The following is a 20424-nucleotide window of genomic DNA, read 5'->3' on the forward strand; positions in this document are numbered from 1 at the left end:
GTGTATATATTTTTTTAGTCTAAATGATCAATCTAAATGGCAAATTGTTTACAAAATCTGATTTTATAAGAACTTTTTTGTGAAAAAATGAATTTTCATGAATTTTTTATTTACATTAGATAATAATATTTTGTGATAAATTATATAAAAGTTGATCATCGGTGGATCATCCATCATTTTGTAATTCGTTTCTATTAAAATGAAATTAATATTTTCTGGTTATAATGCCTAAATAATGATTGATGTGGGAACAATTTAAAAGAAATTTGGTAGCTATGAATCACTCGGATTCTTGTTGCGGTTGAAGTGTTTTTGTAGGTGTCAGTGACTACCAATGGGAAGTAGTCTTTAAAATGGTATTTTATATATATATATATATATATATATATATATATATATATATATATATATATATATATATATATATATATATATATATATATATATTTGTGATTCTATTACCTTTTATACATGAAATGATAACACTGAATGTTTTCTTTAATAAAACATATATATTATTTCTATCTAGGGTTGTCACTAGTAAAACTATTAGAATAATAGCAGGCTCATTGGGATTGAAGATGCTATATGAGGTAGATAAGATATGTAAGTATTTGTTGAGCTTGACAACCAAGAAAGTTTTGATATTTAATAACGATAGACGAAGGAGGAATATATGCCTGCCTTTGTAATATATATATATATATATATATATATATATATATATATATATATATATATATATATATATATATATATAAAAGTTCAATAGAAAACCATTATTAATCAAGGAACCAATGAACAAATCCAAAGCGCCGGAATTTAAAGCGATCAACGGCAAAATGAAGGGTTGTAAACTTTTATAATGGACGCACATGTAACGCATTATAACAAAACTCACTTTCTTTTTTTCATTTAAAAAAATTTTTAGGCCAAGTTTTTTATCGAAAAAAAAAAACCGAATATACCGTTGTTCACGATTTTTCGTCCTCTTTCCATAGAGATCCATGATAATATATAAAAAACGAACTTTTTTTTTCGAAAAAAACCCACTTAATTTTCTTAGTTTTTTCAATATTTAAGTTTATTTTTATAAAAAAAAAATTATACCAAAAATATTAATTTTTTGTACTCTATTAATAAACATCAACACCGATTAAAAAAAAAACCTCGAACAGTGTAGATTCACAATGTGAATCTAAAATGTAAATATTTCAATTTTTAACATTCACAATATGAAAAATCTCGAACAGTTCAGATTCACATTGTGAATCTGAATTACTAGTATGCACACTGTGAATCTGAGAACGTTCACAAAAAAAAAAAAACTAGATCAGTATAGATTCACACTGTGAATCTAAACTGTAAATATTTCAAATTTTAACATTCACAATGTGAAAAAACTCCGATCAGTTCAGATTCACACTGTGAATCTGACTTATTATTATGCACACTGTGAATCTGAGGAGGTTCACAATGTGAATCTGAACAGGTTTACAATATGAATCTGAGCAGGTTCACAATGTGAATCTGAACTGTAATATCGTTTTTTTTTAACATGAATATGAATCTATGTTTAAAAAGTACAAAAAATATGAATTTTGATATATTTATTAATTTTTTTTCTATAAAAAAATAGACATTAACTTTTTCATCAAAGAAAATGAAGTGGATTTTTTTCGAAAAAAAAAAGTTTGTTTTGTATATATCATCATGGATCTCTATGGAAAGAGGACGAAAAATCGTGAACAACGATATATTCGGTTTTTTTTCGATAAAAAACATGGTCTAAAAAAATTTAAACGAAAAAAAGTGGTGAGTTTTTTTGTAAAGGATGGATTTTTTGGTATAATTTGGTGTGTGTGCGTCCAATGTAAAATTGTACATCTATTTCCTTGGCCGTTGATCGTTATAATTTCCGACGTTCACGATTGGTTCCTTGGTTCCTTGGTTAATTATGGTTCTCTATTGAACCTCATCATATATATATATATATATATATATATATATATATATATATATATATATATATATATATAAGTTCAATTAAGAAAATTAAAAAAGGTTGAGAATAAGGGAATTCTTTTCGCATTTATTTTTTCCGCAAAACACTTCAGCGTACCGGGCCGACGGACGATGAGTAATATTCATATATGAATATAAATGTATGTGTATTCATATATGAATACACCACCTCCCCTCCGCTACCAACCACCGCCACCACCAACCACCACCGTCACCACTACCACCTCCACAACCAACCACCACCAACAACCGTCAACCCCGCTACCACCCACTGCCGTCGTATTTATATATGAATAATCACTTCCGCTATACTTATTCATATATATGAATATTCGTATTCATATATGAATAATCACTTCCGCTATACTTATTCATATATATATATGAATATTCGTATTTATTCATACGTATTCATAAATGAGTATGATCTGTTCCGTCGGTCGAGTACGTTCGAACGCTTGAGCGGTTGATTCGAAATGAGTAGTCCAGATTCATTCTCTCGTTCTCAACCTTTTTTTCTCAATTAAACCCTCCCATATATATATATATATATATATATATATATATATATATATATATATATATATATATTTGATGTTTCTTGAAAAAATTTTAGAGGTACAACTATTATAGCATCAAATACCATTATAAAATCCTTGGAGAAAATCCGGAATAATTTAAATTGTAACTCCAATCCTACCCACCAATCTCGGCCATAATCATCCATTATCTTACTACCATAACAATTACTTTCCCCTTTGTGCATGGTTGCACCCATACTCTGCCTTCGCCATCCATGGACGCCCTTCTTTTCACCCTTCTCTGAAACCCTAATATGTCGCTTAGTTTTCTCCATCTTCGTTAAAGCATTTTTTAAACTACCCTTGCCCATTCATTTCATGAGTGTTTCTGCCCGTTCTCTCACTTTCTCAAAAACCTAGCCGTCTTTGCCAATCTCAACGCCCCCCTTTTCCACCATCAAGAAACTCTTTTATGCCGGTTCTACTGCCACTGATCGTCGCCACCTTCCCTCACCTCTATTACCATCCATACACAAATTTGCTTTTTCTCTCTCTCTCTCTGTTTCTCCAAGAAAACCCTATTCCTAAAAATAGTCGCCAAGTTTAACTAATTTTGTGTATGGTTTATATGACAGGCTTTGTGAAGAACAAGATTATCAAATTTGTGCAGTGGTTGAAGGTTTTTCAACACATAACCCGTCAGATGTTTAAGTTTATCCCGAATCACTTTGTTTTGATAAATCTTTGTATGTGAGTATTCAACTATTGAAAAACAATCTATATATCGATTTTGAATAAAGATACTCATCTAGGTTTTTTCGTAAAACTGTTAAAAGAAAATTTTGGGTTTTTTGTTTGAATCTTGAATTTGATTTAGTTTTGGTTGATTTTTAGGTTTTCGTTGAACTGGGTATTGTTTTATGGTTATTTACTTAATTATACAGAAAGTTGATATATAATTTTACGTTTTCGGGTGAGGAAGATGACGAAGAAGAACTGAAATGCCTTGATATAGACAGATATGGACTCAAATGCAAACTCTGGATCGATATTTAACGTTTTTAGGTGAAGAAGATGACGAAAATGAACTGATATGGACAGATATTGACTCAAATACAGACTTTGGATCGATGTTAGAAGTTGTGAGTGTAGAGTATATATGCCAGTTAGATTGTGTGCTGCAAAATTCGTTTTCGCAAGGTAAAGATTTCATTAAACTATGTACTTGATGAATCCATCAGCAAGATAAGTGAGATTGTTCCATTTTTCTGCAGGGCAGAGTGTAATTTAAACTATGGTTGGTCTTGCTGATCTTTTTTTTTCTTCAAAACACATGTTTGTAGCATTAGATGATTTTATTAGTTAATTAACTGAATGGTATAATCCATGAGGTTGATCTAGGGGTTGTGAATTTTCTTAAATCATAACCTTTTTCTATGTGAAGATATGGTACTTTTAATGTGAATTTTTTCCCTTTCCGGTATATGTTTTGAATATATAACTTCAAATGATCGAATTCTGAAAGGTTAAATAGTTTTTTGGTTTCATGCACATAAGGTGTTTGATGTGTAGTCTCAACGAGTTATTTGTTTGGTTTTTGTTGCTTCCAACGTGGATAATAATGGCTCTCAGGGATAAGATTGACAATAAACGAAAGTAAGATGTTAAAAAACATACTGAAAGTTGTACATGTATTCAATATATTTTATAGAGGATGTGAGTGAATGTTTTGAAAACTGCAGATACATGGGGCATTAATAAAAAGTAAAGGTTTTAGGTTTTGACTTTTTTGGTTAGATAGTAATGTACTTATAATCTGCTGTAGTGCATACCTTTTACCAGTAAAATGTCATTTTATTTTACGTTGAAGTGCATATTATGTGTGAATAAGCAAGGTACTTTCAAGCTTCCTCATGTGTTTTTTTTGTTCAATAATTTTGTAGTTTTAAAGCTTATAATGCCATATTTTCATTGATATAGCAATGCATGTTGAACCACTTTTAGTGAACCTTTAAAACGATTGTTTTTCCCAATAAAATAATGTCTTTTTCCAACAAACTCTCATGACAGCATAAGATAGAAAGACAAAGGTAAGCATAGAAAGAGTTAGATTTTTGGTTTTGGTTTATGGCAGACATGCTCTTCTAAGAGACTGAGAAAGTCTGTTATAAGACAATTCTAACCGTTTTAAATAAAATTGAAAATATAGTATTAAAAGTCAAAGAAGAAAAGAAGTAAAAGCACGAATGATAAATAATTTTTTTACTCTTTACATTCGATCTTCACATACGATTAACTGTTAGTAGTAAAGAAGATGAAAATGAAAATACTCGGTGCCATAGGTACCAAAAGAAAGCTATCAAATTGGTATATGGTTGATTTAAAAGTTGTCAAATGACATAAAACATAACATATATATTTCTAGGTTATTTATCGTTGTCAAAAGACTAATATAAAGTTGCACCTCGAAAGATAAATCTAAACAAAATGTTATTATTTTAACCTTAATAAAAATTATGTTAAATTGAAGGGTGTTGAGCAATAATGCTCAGAAAATAAATTTTACAACCACCAATTATAATTTTAGAATTCAACAATTGTCACCAATAAGTTTAATATTAAAATGTTGCATATATTGCCCTTCCGTTTAAATCTTATACTTTTTTTTGAAGTTACTTGGAGTCATGGCGAGTTACCAAATTACAAGAAAGTTACTCAAAGAAAAGAAAGTTATTCAAACAATAGAAACTACTCATCAAAACCTAATTACTGACGCTGCATCGCGCGGGTACCCCACTAGTATATATATATATATATATATATATATATGTGTGTGTGTATGTGTGTGTGTGTGTATATGTATATATATATATATATATATATATATATACAGAGAGAGAGAGAGAGAGAGAAACAGGATCGGATGAGGACTCTTTTTAAAATGAGGACTCGAGAGGACACCTTAAAAAAATTGAAAAAAAAATCTAAAAAAATACAAATTATAAAATCGAGCATAGTACTACATCGGAGAGAAAAGAAACTGGAAAAAATGGCTCATTAAAATTGAAGCATGGATCATTTTTATGATCCATGATTCAACTTTTATGATCCGTGATTCAATTTTAATGATGCAATAAAAAATTTCAATTTTTTTTTCTCCCGGATATAGTACTATGCTCAATTTTATTATTTGTATTTTTTTTAGATTTTTTTTTCAATTATGAATTTTCAATTTTTTCTAATAATGATTATAAGTTGGTTAATAAGATTAAATAAATATCAAACCTAAAGTGTAATCATATATAAACTAAATTTCAATATTAAAAGAATATCTTTAGTTCTACTTATAAAGTTATGTGTTTTAACTTTTAATATATTATACTTAATTTATTAGTTTTAATATATTGTTGGATGTAACTATTATCATTTTAAGCTACAACTTTTGAACAATTTGTATAAAATACCTAAATTATAAATTTAAATATAACATTACAGGATCCACTTAAATATAAATTTTAGTTTAACTTAAACAACCCAAAAAATATTTTGTAAATAGTTAAAAGTGATAAACTGCAGTGTCTTTCTAATAATGATTATAAGTTGGTTAATAAGGTTAAATAAATATCAAACCTAAAGTGTAATCATAAATAAACTAAATTTTAATATTAAAATAATATATTTACTTCTACTTATAAAGTTATGTCTTTAACTTTTAACATATTATACTTAATTTATTAGATTTAATATGTTGTATGTAAATCATTATCAGTTTAAAGCTACAACTTTTGAACGGTTTGGACAACATACTTAAATTGTTAATTTAAATATAACATTACAGTGTCAACTTAAATATAAATTTCAGCTCCACTTAAAATACCGAACGAATATTTTATGAATAGTTAAAAGTAATAAATAGTAGTGCTAAATGAAGAACGCGTATCTGGAAAGGCATGAAGGGTGTCACGACATTGCATTAAGGAGTCAAATGCATGGTTTTTGAGGAAAACCATATACCATGATGTGACATCCCCAAATTTCTCGGCCAAAAAAGACCGATTTAGTTTATGCTTTTAAAATAAAATCAGAGTAATTTTTCAAAAGATGTTGCGGAATTTGTTCCCAAAACAAAAATATAATAATAATTTATCAAATCATTTTTTAAAAAATATATTTTCCATTTCATAACAAAACCTCGGGATGTCATGTTCCGATACAGATCAAAAGCATAAATAGTATATTATAAGCCTTACAACATTTATTTATATCTACTGGCCTATAATCCAAAATCTCTCGTTAAGTCATCCAACTATGCTCTTGCCACTACCTGTAATACAAGAAACTGAGTGGGTCAGGCTTGGGAGCCTGGTGAGCATATAGGGTTTTCAACCCACAAATAATAAATTTATTAATTTCATCAACCAACAATAAATTTATTAATTTCATCAACCAAAAATAACCCTGATTACTCATTCTCGTATTCCTCACTTTACGTCCCTAAAATATCTATTTATAAGGGACCTAGTCTAAAAAAATTTCATCGGGGCGACAACACTGCTTCGGGGGTTCCTCAACAATTTATGTCAAATAAGGCACTCATCGGGGTGACAACACTGCTTTCCTCAGCAATTTATGTCAAATAAGGAAACCAATGGGGTAACAACATTGCTTTCATCGGCAATTTATGTCAAATAAGGCAAACATCGGGGTGACAACACTGCTTTTCCTCAGCAATTTATGTCACATAGGCACGAAGTCACATTATCGCCAAGGTTTATACAACAGACACTAAGTCCATAGCTGCCAAGGTACTAAATCCATAGCTACCAACATACATCTATACTGTACTAAATTCATAGCTACCAACGTACATCTATACCGTACTTTCATCCCTCATTCTTTATCTTCCCATGTTTTACCCAACATATTTGAAGATAAAATATATATACATTTTAAATCATTTTAAACATGTATAAAACATTCATTCAACATTTATCCCAAATAAACAAACAACATATATATACATAGCACGTATTTTATATAAAATACTTCATATCTATGTGTAAGATGAAAGTGACTATACACTCACTTGATAAGACGACGATTGGACAGCACTTCGTCTATTAAGACAATATTCTTCGATGAAACCGGAATTTTAGTTGAAAACCGGCCTTACTCGGGCAGAGTTTCGGCTAGAAAATATGATTTTCTCGGGAACTTCGGGGCGTCGGGACTTGCTTCGGGTGTTAGGGACGATACCGGGACTTCGGGGGGTTAAAAGTAGGCTAAAAGAGTGTTTAAAGTGAAAGAGAAATGAGAATTGGTAACATAAACACGGAGCGCTCGATTGCTATTTATAGGCTGAAAATTCGACTTTCACGTCGTGAACTAGGTATATTCACGTTGTGAGTTTGATCTTGGTCACCTCCTAGGCATGTCGTGTGTCTTCTAGGCTCGAAACGTGTCGTTCACTGAGTTCACATCGTGAATTTCTATGTTCACGTCGTGAACACAGTCAGGTATCGAAGTTTGTGCTCCGAACTTCAAAAATCCATATCTTTCACATACGAGCTCCATTTTTAACGTTCTTTATATCCACGCGTAGGTGAGATTATGCTCTACAACTTTTGTTTAGACTCCGTCGGCTAATTTTGACTTCATTTTTAATATTATATTTTTAACGGGCCGGGACAGGAAAAGTCCGTTAAAAATTCATAACTTCTTCATCCGACGTCCATTTTCGTCTGTCTTTTTATCGTTACGCTACTAGTAACGAGATCTTCGATTCTCGTTTAGGTTGTGTCGGCTAAAAACCGCTCGATCTATTATTCGAATTTCGGGTTGCATACTCCTAAGCCGAAACTTCGAAAAATCATAACTTCCTCATACGAAGTCAGATTTGGGCATTCTTTTTATGCACGCTCTCGGTTTAACGTATTCTACGACTTTCGTTTAGATCGCTAAGGCCAAATATCGCTCTTTCGTAAATTCACTATTTATGTCGCGCTGTGTCATGCCGGTTCTGTTGCGAAACTTCGACGGGTCATAACTTCTTCGTCATAACTCAGATTTCAGCATTGTTTATATGTACGGAATCCTTGTAACATATACTAAAAGTTAGTTAAGATTACTCCTTCTAAATAATATTCCATCAAAAAGTCATTTTTGACGCTCATTGTCCTTAAATTGACTAGCCCGAATCTGCGGGCGTTACACACGACGTGACATGAAGGGTGTCACGACATTGCATACCAAATGAAGAATGAGTATCCGGGATGGCTGTCACGATGTGATGAAACGGAGGTCACGACGTGACAGTAGTTGCTGCCGAAACCCATGATTTTTAGGGCTTTCCGCATATTTAAACATCTTAACTTCAAGTTAGGGCATCCCTTTTTAGCCTCCAACCTCCCCATTTCAAAAACCCTAGCCCCTTTGAGTGTTCATGGTGTTCTTGGAAATTGAAGACTCATTTCTCATATTTTGGTGTGGTGTTTAAAGACCAAGCTTCTTGCAAAGTGTTTTGGTGAAGAGATTAAGTGTAGATCTAGCAAAGGGACTTCATTTCTGGACCATGGTGAATAAAAGCTTCCACCTTTTTGGTTCTCTATCCATAGATCTAGGATTGATTTCATTTATTGGTTTATTTTTGAGTTTGAGTTAGTTGGATGAGATAAAGTTTGCAACTTTAGAGCTAATCATGGTCCCTTGGTCTCTATATCTTATGGATCTGAAGTTTGATTGTGCTTTGAGCTCCATGCATGAAATTTTGGTCTTATTTGTCCATTTTGACCTAGATTGAGTTCTAGACTTACATTGGGTATACATATATGTAATCTACCATTTTTATGATGGCATAGAAGTAAGAAAGTTTTTTTATAAAGTATGAATGGGTGGCTTGAAGGACTAAGATCTTAAACCATTAAGTTATGAGAGTTCATCTTTCAAGTTGTGGAATTATGCGTGCCACGACGTGACTGTTGGTGCCATCATGATTGTTTTGTCGTGAAGATGCCATGACGTGACCAATGAGTGGTCACGATGTGAGAGTCATCTGGGGGTTGACATTGATCGTTAACCATTGACTTTTGACCAATTTGACTTTTGGTCAAACTGTGAGGGGTGTTAATCTATAGTCTGAGGTTTAGCATGTGTTTGGTTCAGGAGGTTCGTATACTCGGCGTTGTGGGACTTTGACTAGCGGATTTCAGCTCGTCGTCAAGGTAAGTCTTCTCACTATACTTTCTTGTGTGGTAGTATATATATGTTGACCAGCTGGGTCTTATCTATTGATTACTGTTATATGTGAATTGCGTTGTTGATAACTCTTGGACTGTTGTAAGTCCATGGGACTGTTGATAGTCCCCAGGGTTGGTGATAGCCCATGACTCATGTTGTTAATGCACATGTTGTGCAGTTAGCCCACTGGGACTGCTGATAGTCCCCAAGGTTGTTGATAACCCATAGTCGTGTACATTGTGTGCAAGGTTGTGAAAATCGTTCGGCGGTCGACTGGTGTTAAGTGATTAATGGGACTAGGCGGCGATTAATCGGTGATTAATCGGGGACCCTAAATTACTAATAAATTTATTTAAATAATTAATATATCCTAAAAAAATAAGTATTTGAATATTTAAAATTTTAAAATTTCGAATTTTTGAAAATTTTGGTATAATATTTTTAAATTTGAAAATTTGAAAACTTGAAAATTTGAAAATTTAAATTTTTTGGTGTAATATTTGAAAATTAAAAGTTTTTAATTTTTAAATTTTTCCCGCCTATGACCTTTGAGGACCGCCAAGGACCTCCAAGCCCGAGTTTGACCAATTTTGACCAATTTCCGTCAAGCACCCTAATCGTAATCGGTTCAAGGCCACCTAACGATTAATCGCCCGCCGAGGCTGATTTCTGCAACAGTGATTGTGTGTTATATATGATATTCGGGACTGCTGACAGTCCTAGGGTTGCAGATAACCCTAAACTGATTATTATGTTGTGTTGTATGTGATATTTTGAGGAACTCACTAAGCTTTGTACTTACAATTGTGGATTAAACATTTTATAGGTGCTTATTGGATTACGAAGGTGGAACCGTACACACACATCAATATTTTTATGATTCGATATTCCACATTGTCTTCATTATAACACATATTTCTGAATAATTGTTTATGAACAAATGGTTTACCCAAAATGTTATTTTATTAAAAATGGATGTTATATTATTTTAAAAATGAAAAATTTATCTTGGGTATTATTTGTTGATTAGTGTTATATGTGAATTGAGGTGCTGATAAATCCAGGACTGTTATATGTCTATGGGACTGCTGATAGTCCCCATGGTTGCTGATAACCCGTGAGTCGTGTTGTTAATCCACAGGGCATGCAGTTAGCCCACTAGGACCACTGATAGTCCCCACAGTTACTGATAACCCATCGTTATGTATATTGTGTGCCATATGTGATATTCAGGATTGTTGAAAGTCCTAGGGCTTTTGATAACCCTTAACTGATTATTTTGATGTGTTATATGCAATATTTTAGGGAACTCACTAACATTTGTGCTTACAGTTGTGGATTAAATATTTTACAGGTACTTATCGGATTGCGAAACAGGACTGTACACACAAATTACAGCTTTATGATTCGAGATTCCACATTGTCTTCATTATAACCCTTATTTCTTAATATAGGTTTATGAACAAATGGTTTACCCTGAATGTCATTTTATGAAAAATTGATGTTATATTATTTTTAAAATGAAAAATATAGCCTGGAATTTTGGGATGTTTCATTGTGAAATATTAAGATACTGACATAAATATTAAAACTTATTTTAGATACTTAATTAGCCCTCTTACTGACATAAATATTAAATGTTTTTTAGGTATTTACATAACCCTTTTATAAATTCTTTTTTGGATCATTTGTATAAAAAACTGTTTTGTGTTTATGTTTTCTTTTTTGTTTTTTTATGATGAAAACTATTTTGATTTGAAAATATTCTAAATAAAATCATTAATGACATGTAGAAACACATTACTATTTATATATGGCTTTAATGAAAAAAATAATAGAAATTTAAATTGTGACACACACATACACACACAGATATATATATATATATATATATATATATATATATATATATATATATATATATATATATATATATATATATATATATATATATATATATATAAAAGACAATTTTCTTGCACCATATGTATTTGAAGCTCTCATTTTAACTCACACTCTTTCTAACCAAGAATTAATTATTCACTACAACTCAAGAGTTTTGTAACATATATATATATATATATATATATATATATATAGTTATGTGTAGTTATGATTTCTATTTTAAAATAATTAATCATCACTAATGAAGAGTTTTTTTAACTTATGGTTAGTAAATGGTAACTATTATTTTTAATTTATTTATATAAATACATAAATAGTCCACATATGTACATTTGATTGTTAGAGTTTGGTGCACAAGATGGAGAAAAATATGATTTGAGAACATTTAAAACCCAAAATTATGATGAATGTATTCATATTGAATGAGAACGAGGAAGATGTAAATTTGGAAGATGCAAATTCATATAAGTGAGACATTTGATAGAAAAATAAACCAAACAATAGTCTTAATTATTTTTAGGATACATAATATGATTAATATATATATATATATATATATATATATATATATATATATATATATATATATATATATATATCCAAGTTTCTATTATTTTTCATTTTTTTAATTTTACCTTTTTGATTTTGTTCATATTGTTTATGAAATGAAATATATGGTTTTTTTGTTCTATATGTTTTATCATTTATTTATCTTAAGATATATTAAACTTACAAAACTACCACATGAATCCCCTATATAGTATTTTCTTTTTAACACCAGAAGAGATTCTCCAGAAAATGATCCGCAATAATATAATATTCACACTTGACATTTGTATTATTATGAATATGTTCTATTTTTACTATAATAATTCATAGATATTATTATACATATTTTTGTTGTTGGTTATATTAACGTGTTGAACATATGGTTATGGTTTATGTTCAAGTTTTGAGAATAAAATATTAATATTATTAGATAATATGCATTGTGATAATTAGGTTATAATTATGAATATTATATCCAAAAATTTTAGATTAATTTATAATATACATTTTTTTATATTATTATATTATTCTGTTCAACACACGTGCATATACCATTTTACTCAACATAAATATATTTTTACAACATTTGATTACCCTAGGCAACGTGCAGGCATTCACCTAGTCTATATCTATATATCTATATCTATCTATATCTATATTTGTATCATATAATATCATACTATCATACTATACTTATAAAGGATACATTTTTCCTTGAACCTCATACATTTGAAACCCCCACAAAAATTTGCAAACACCTCATGCATTTGAAACCTCCTATTTTAATGAATATCACTCAAAAGTCTCTTAATAATGATTAACAATTCAAAGTTTTTATAACTTATATAGTATGTTTAATAAACAATTAATGGATAGTCTACTATAAAAAGGTCAATCTCTTTGAGTAGACACATAAATACAAATCACATACAAAATTCACAAAGGAAACAAGTTTAAAGGTTTTTGTGTTTGTTTGAGGGCTTTGGACCATTTTTCGAGCCATATTATTATGTTGAAGTTTTTAATTTGTAAGTTTGTGATATACTAATTCTTTTTTATATTTTCTTGGTTTAAGTATTCTTTTAAGAATATCATTGTATGTTGTGGTTGAAATTTTAATGTAAATTAGATTAGATTCAAGTTATCGATCATATGTTATGGAAGGTGATATATATAATATTTAATTAACTATTGTATACATGTTTGTATGTTCGTGTTGCGTCAAAGCAATAATTAATTAAAAATCATGGATATGTCATATTATCCATATTATCCATGTAAGTCTCTTTTAAAATTTAAATTTTCTATCTTATCACTCTATAGTTTGGTATATGTTTAACATTTTAATTACAATAATAAGTGCTTTTTAAAAGTTTCTTTCCCTTATTAATAATACTAAGTGGTTTTAAAATAAATGAAAAATAATTATAAATAATAAAATCAAATTATAAAAATCATGGATATGTCATATTATCCATGCAAGTCTCTTTTGAAATGCAAATTGTCTATATTATCACTTTATTATTTAGTGTATGTTTCACATTTTAATAATAATATTAAGTGTTTCTTAAAAGTCTTATTTAACTTATTATTAATAATAATTGGTTTAACATTAATGAATAATAATTTTAAATGATAATAACATCAAATTATAAATTACATTTAGTTACAAATAAATTGTATTTTAAATTAACATCATTATTGAAATTAGAAAATGATCGCATAAATTAGAAAATGATCGCATAAATTAGAAAATGATTGCATAAGTAAAAATATAATTAATCAATCATAATAATTGTTAAAAATAATACTAAATAGATAATTATATTTAATTATATTAATGATGAATGTGGGTTGATGTCAATGAATATTATTGTTCAAAATAATTGAGATTATATATATATATATATATATATATATATATATATATATATATATATATATTTTAATGTCTATGTTTCTAGGCTAGGCATTAATATTGATATGATAGTCTAGGTTAACCTTTGTAACTCATTTTGAAGAAATGAAAAGGAATTATGTGAATATTATGTGTTTTATGTGTTTTATGTTTAATTACTAGGAGTTAATTAATTAAGAATAAAAATGAGCGTCGAAAATAAATATTAGATAAAGCCGATATCTATTAAGAAAGTTGTAGTGGTCGTGACAAGGATTACGGATATATAAAGAATACCAAAATCCGAGTTATAACGAAGAAGTTATGACCTGTCGAAGTTTCACGACAAAACCGACACGGTGCTGAATGTCGTAAAAAGTGAGTTTTTGATAAACTACTTTTTAGCCTTAGTGATCTAAACAAAACTCGTAGTTTTCATTAAACCTAGAGTAGGTATAAAAAGAACGCCCAAATCTGACTTCGTATGAGGAAGTTATGATTTTTCGAAGTTTCAGCTTAGCAGTAGACAGCTAAAAACTCGAATTTTAGATCGAGCGATTTTTAGCCTACACAACCTAAACGAGAATCGAAGGTCTCATCAATAGTAGCACAACGGTAAAAAGACAGACGAAAACGGACGTCGGATGAAGAAGTTATGAATTTTTAACGGATTTCCTGTCCCGGTCTGTTAAAAATAATAATTTAAAAATTAAAATCAAAATTAGCCGACGAAGTCTAAACGAAAGTTGTAGAGCGTAATTTTACCTACGCGTGCATATAAAGAACGTCAAAAACGGAGCTCGTATGCGAAAGTTATGGATTTTAGAAGTTTTAGCGCGAAAATCGAGAAAAATCCCCAAAACCGAGGAATTTCGCATAGGTGGACTTCGGCCACGTGTCCTTGCTTAGAACATGCCACGTGTCCGAGAATGGCTGAGGTGTTGTTTGTTTTTTCTCAGGCAAAATGTCTGCAGTCTGCGGACCACATCTGTAGACCTCCGAAGTAGAAGAGGTGGACCAAACGTCTGCAGTCTGAAAAAAGAAGACTGGTTGTTTTTTTAACATCTGCGGGCTACTAAAATAAACTGAAATCTAAATAAACTGATTTTTTTAAACTTCAAAGTGATTTTTTAATATTTTTATGACTTTGTTATAAATAATTAACGAATCTAGATCAACTTTATGTATTATTATATAAAAAATAAAAATAAAAATGGTATGAATTAACGTATATAGTTGATAAAAACCAAAAACTTTGGTTGCAAAGTTATAACTAAAGATTATAATTAGTGAGATACATAAATGGATGGAAATAAACTTTGATTTTTTCAATTAAATCCATTAAAAACGTACCATAAATACTTTCTCGAGAAATTGACGATACTGTATTAAATAATGTTTTACAAAATTTGGCAAAAAAATATAAGAATATATTATGATTTTTTTTTTCATATTTATATAAACAACTTCAACGACTATTATTGTAATAAATCTTTAAAAATATTATGTTTGTATCGTCGAAAGTTTTTTTTTTTTTTTTTTTTAAGTTTTGTAATTTTTTTTTTCAAATTGTTTATCATTAATAAAGTTGAAAAAATATAAATTAAAAAAAAACTTAAAAAAAGTAAAGAGATATATGTTTTTTAGGCTAGAAGATGTCTGGAGATGTTAGAAGACTCTGGTCCACATCTGCGCCAAGAAGACGGCGCGCAGACATTTTTAGGTCTGCAGTCTTCAAAAAAACAAACAGTCTGCGAAGGCTAATGTCTGCGCGTGGTCTGCGCGGCGCAGACAGAAGAGGTCACGCAGATCTGCAGAGAAAAAACAAACACTACCTGAGTCATCCGAGCAGCTTGCAGACGCGTGTTCGAATCCGGAGAGTTGTCCGAAGCCGCCTCGCCTAGGTCTGACGCGTGTACAGTGACTCAGCGCATACGAGCCTTCGCCTGAGCCACGAACCTCCCTCCTCGGATCCGGACTTCGGTCCAATCAGAAGCTGCCACCAAACCCCTCGCATGCGCAGCCCACGTGACTCCTTCTCGCATCTGCTGCCGCGTGGCTTCTCTCCTAGCCGTCCGATCAGGAGCCTCCCATCCTATAAATAGGAGGGTGCGAGACCTCCCGGGTATATTTTGGAAAAATGACACTTTTAGCCCCTAAACTCATATTTCATTCATTTTATCATCCCCCAAATCCACGGTATCAATTATAACCCCCGGAATACGCCACGAAGTGCCCGAGAAGCCCGAAAAATTTATCTTTTCGGTTTTGAAGCCCGACCTTTACAGAGCCCGGTTTCTCAATAAAACTCCCGGTTTTATTAGAAATGATCGTTTTAGGAAACGAATTGCTGCCCGATTTTCATCAAAACACGTGAGTGTGTAGTTACTTTCACTTTACACATAGATAAGAAGTATTTACCTTAAAATACGTGTTATGTATAAATATATTAATTGTTTATTTGAGGTGACTGATGAATAGATGTTTTATACAAGTTTTAAACTGTATATGTATTTTATCTACAAATATGTTGGGTAGAACATGGGTAGACGAAATAGTCGATGGGTATTAAAATGATGAGAGGCCTCGGTGTTGTTGTTGTTGTTATTGGTGAAGTCGTCTAACGGAGTATAGATGACGACCACGGACCTTTTCTAGACAGTCCAGTGGCACACTAGCAGGTTCGCAACTTGTAGGTGTTGATGAACTAAATGTTCATTGGTGTACTCCATCGCCCTCATGGTTTCCTTTAGGACATGTATGGCTGAGGAGTCCCCTTAGCAGTAGTGTCCAACCCGATGATATTCCTTAGGTTAGGTCCCTTGTGATAGGTGTTTAGGGACGTAAAGTGACGACAACGGGAGTGGGTAATCAGGGTTATTGTTGATTGGTGAACTTAATAAGTTATTATTATTGTGGGTTGAAAACCCTATATGCTCACAGGCTCCCAAGCCTGACCCACTCAGCTTTTTATGTTACATGTAGTGGACCCCGAGCATAGTTGGAGGACGATGAGAGATTTTTGATTATAGGCCAGTAGTTGTAAATAACTGTTGTAAGGCTTATAATGTCTTGTTTATGCTTTTGATCTGTATCGGAACATGACATCCCGAGGTTTTGATATGAAATGAAACTATACATTTCTTAAAGAAAGGTTTTGATAAACTTTTATCATGTTTTGTTTTGGGGACCTATTCCGCAACATCTTTTGAAAAGATTTCTCTGATTTTATTTTAAAAAGCATAAATTAAATCGGTCTTTTCTGGCCGAGAAATTAGGGGATGTCACAGTTGGTATCAGAGCATTATTTTAAGCGAACTAAGAAATTGTAGGATTTATAGACTTAAACTTAGAATGCTAAGTGATGATTGTGAGATGAGTGTCTACCATATTTTAGACACGAGCACTAGTTTATTTTAGGAAAGGTGCCTAAAATGCTTTTATGTGCTAAATGCTATATGTTTGCCATATATGCCATTATTTGTTCGGATCTATGGTATGTTGCCGACCGGATCTGGAAACCTTATGTGTGTAGGATTCTAAGCGTATGATTACGAGATTAGAACTAACATGTAAACGTTTCGGAGTGATAAGGGAATTGAAATGTCTAACAAGGATAAAGACCTAAATTCGCCTTATTCGGTATATAGATTGTAATGACAAGAACTCGAAGTGGAGCAGGAAATGCAAACAGAAACCAACAACCTCAACCTCAAGTGGTGGAATAGGTGCCGATAGTAGGAGCTGCACCCGAACCCATGACCATGGCTGGAGTACGAACTATGATTCAGACCATGATGGCTGAACAGAGGGAGGAATTGAGGCAAATGTTGCTGAACAACAGGGATGAACCTTCAGTTCCTGTTGAACGACGTGAATTGAATGACGATCGATCTGAACAAGGAAACAACAGTAGATCGGGTCACAGTGAACCGCTCATGGTTGGGAGGAATAACCACGAGGATAGAGTAGAGAGAAATGGGTGCAAGTATAAGGACTTTATGACTTGCAAGCCATCGACCTTCACTGGAAAAGAAGATCCCGTCGGAGTAATGGATTGGATCTCGGAAATGGAATTGGCTTTCATGACTTGTGATTGCCAAGGCAAGTTACAAACCACCTTTGCAGTGCGTCAGTTCAGGGGTAGTGCTGCTCGTTGGTGGAACACATTGGTGAAAACCCTAAGCCATAATGAGCCACTGCAAATGACTTGGGCAGAGTTCTTGGTGCACTTTAAGCGCAAGTACTGCTCGGCCCAAAACGTACATGAGTTAGAAAACCAATTTCTAACGTTGAAGAAGGAGAGTATGACCGTTGACGAATATACGAATAACTTCACAGACAAAATGGAGTTTGCTTTGCGTATTGTCCCAGATGAGCTGGCGAAAATTGACAGGTACGCAAAGGGACTTCAGTGGGAGTATACGGTGCCAGTACGTCAGGCCCTTACTTTGGAGGCAGCTATCTGGGTTGCCAAGTCTGTTGAATATATGATCAAGGGGAGAGCCGCCAGCAAGGTTGAAGTTGACGAAAAGAGAAAGTTTGAAGGAACTTCAGGTTCCAATAAAAAGAACAGATTCTCGAAGTCTGGTTCGAGAAAATGCGGAGGAGGAGCCAAAGCCAAGTGGTGTGACAAGTGCAAGAAGAAACATGCTGGGAAGTGCAGCGTGGAACTCACTTGTTACAAGTGTGGAAAGCCAGGGCATTATGCCAATAATTGCACCTTCACTAATAACGTCTGTCATGGGTGCCATGAAGAAGGGCATATTTTGAGGGATTGCCCGAAGAAGAAGGACGCAACAAAACCCAATCTTCCACCAAAGCCGAAGGCGAGAGCCTTTCAGATGACACTCGAAGCTGCGAAAGAAGAAGCCGATGTCGCTTCAGGTACCTTTCTTGTAAACGAATTGCCTGCCCAAATTTTGTTTGATTCTGGAGCCAATTACTCCTTTATTTCGCATGAATTTGGTAGAAAACTAGTTTTGCCTGTAGATAGACTAATTAATGCTATAATAGTCAAGATTGCTAGTGGCAAGTTTGTACCTGTTAGCCATCGTATGAAAAACATCCTCATTGACTTGGATGGGAATAAGTTCCACGAGGAATTATTGCCTATCGAGTTAAATGGATTCAACATAGTTTTAGGAATGGATTGGCTTAGCGCCAATGATGTCGAAATATTGTGTAGAAAGAAGATAATAAAAGTAAACCTGCCAGGGAGAGAGTCGTTTATGGTGTACGGAGACAAACGCAGAGTAAACTCTGGAATCATTTCCCTAATGAAAGCCAGAAAGTGTTTGGCCAAGGGGTGTACATCATATCTAGCGTTCGTGATCGATGCTCAGAAGGAAAAGAAGGAGGTGCAGGATATTCTGGTGGTGTGTGATTATCCGGAAGTCTTTCCCGAAGATCTTCCCGGATTGCCCCCTGATCGACAAGTAGAATTCTGTATCGACTTGTTACCAGGAACGACGCCGATAGCAAAAGCACCATATCGATTAGCACCAACAGAGATGAAAGAACTTATGACACAACTTCTGGAGTTATTGAACAAAGGTTTCATTCGACCTAGTTCATCACCCTGGGGAGCCCCTGTATTATTTGTAAAGAAGAAAGACGGGAGCATGAGAATGTGCATCGATTACAAAGAGCTGAATAAAGCGACGATAAAGAACAAGTACCCGTTGCCGAGGATCGATGACCTGTTCGACCAGTTGCAAGGTTCGAGCTATTTCTCGAAGATCGATCTTAGGTCCGGATACCATCAACTAAAGGTAAGAGAGCAGGATATCGAGAAGACTGCGTTCAGAACAAGATATGGACACTATGAATTTTTGGTTATGTCGTTCGGATTAACCAATGCCCCAGCAGCTTTCATGGATTTGATGAACAAGGTTTGTAAACCATACCTTGATAAATCTGTGATAGTATTCATAGACGATACCTTGATCTATTCGAAAAGCAAGCAGGAGCATGAAAAGCATCTGCGCAAAGTGCTAGAAGTTCTGAAAAAGCAGAAGCTGTATGAAAAGTTCTCCAAATATGAATTTTGTATTCAAGAAGTCCCATTTTTAGGTCATGTGGTTAACCAAGAAGGAAAAATGGTTGACCCAGCAAAGATTGAAGCTGTAATGAAGTGGGAACAACCAAAAAGTCCTACGGAGATTCGAAGCTTTTTAGGATTAGCTGGATATTATCGCCAATTTATCCAAGGCTTTTCTTCGATTGCTACTCCATTAACAGCTTTGACCGACAAAGGAGCTACTTATGCTTGGAATGAGAAGCATAAGG

The sequence above is a fragment of the Lactuca virosa genome, chromosome 6 (genome assembly GCF_052849685.1).
Source record: "Lactuca virosa cultivar CGN04683 chromosome 6, Lactuca_virosa_CGN04683_v6, whole genome shotgun sequence".
Taxonomy (NCBI): domain Eukaryota; kingdom Viridiplantae; phylum Streptophyta; class Magnoliopsida; order Asterales; family Asteraceae; genus Lactuca; species Lactuca virosa.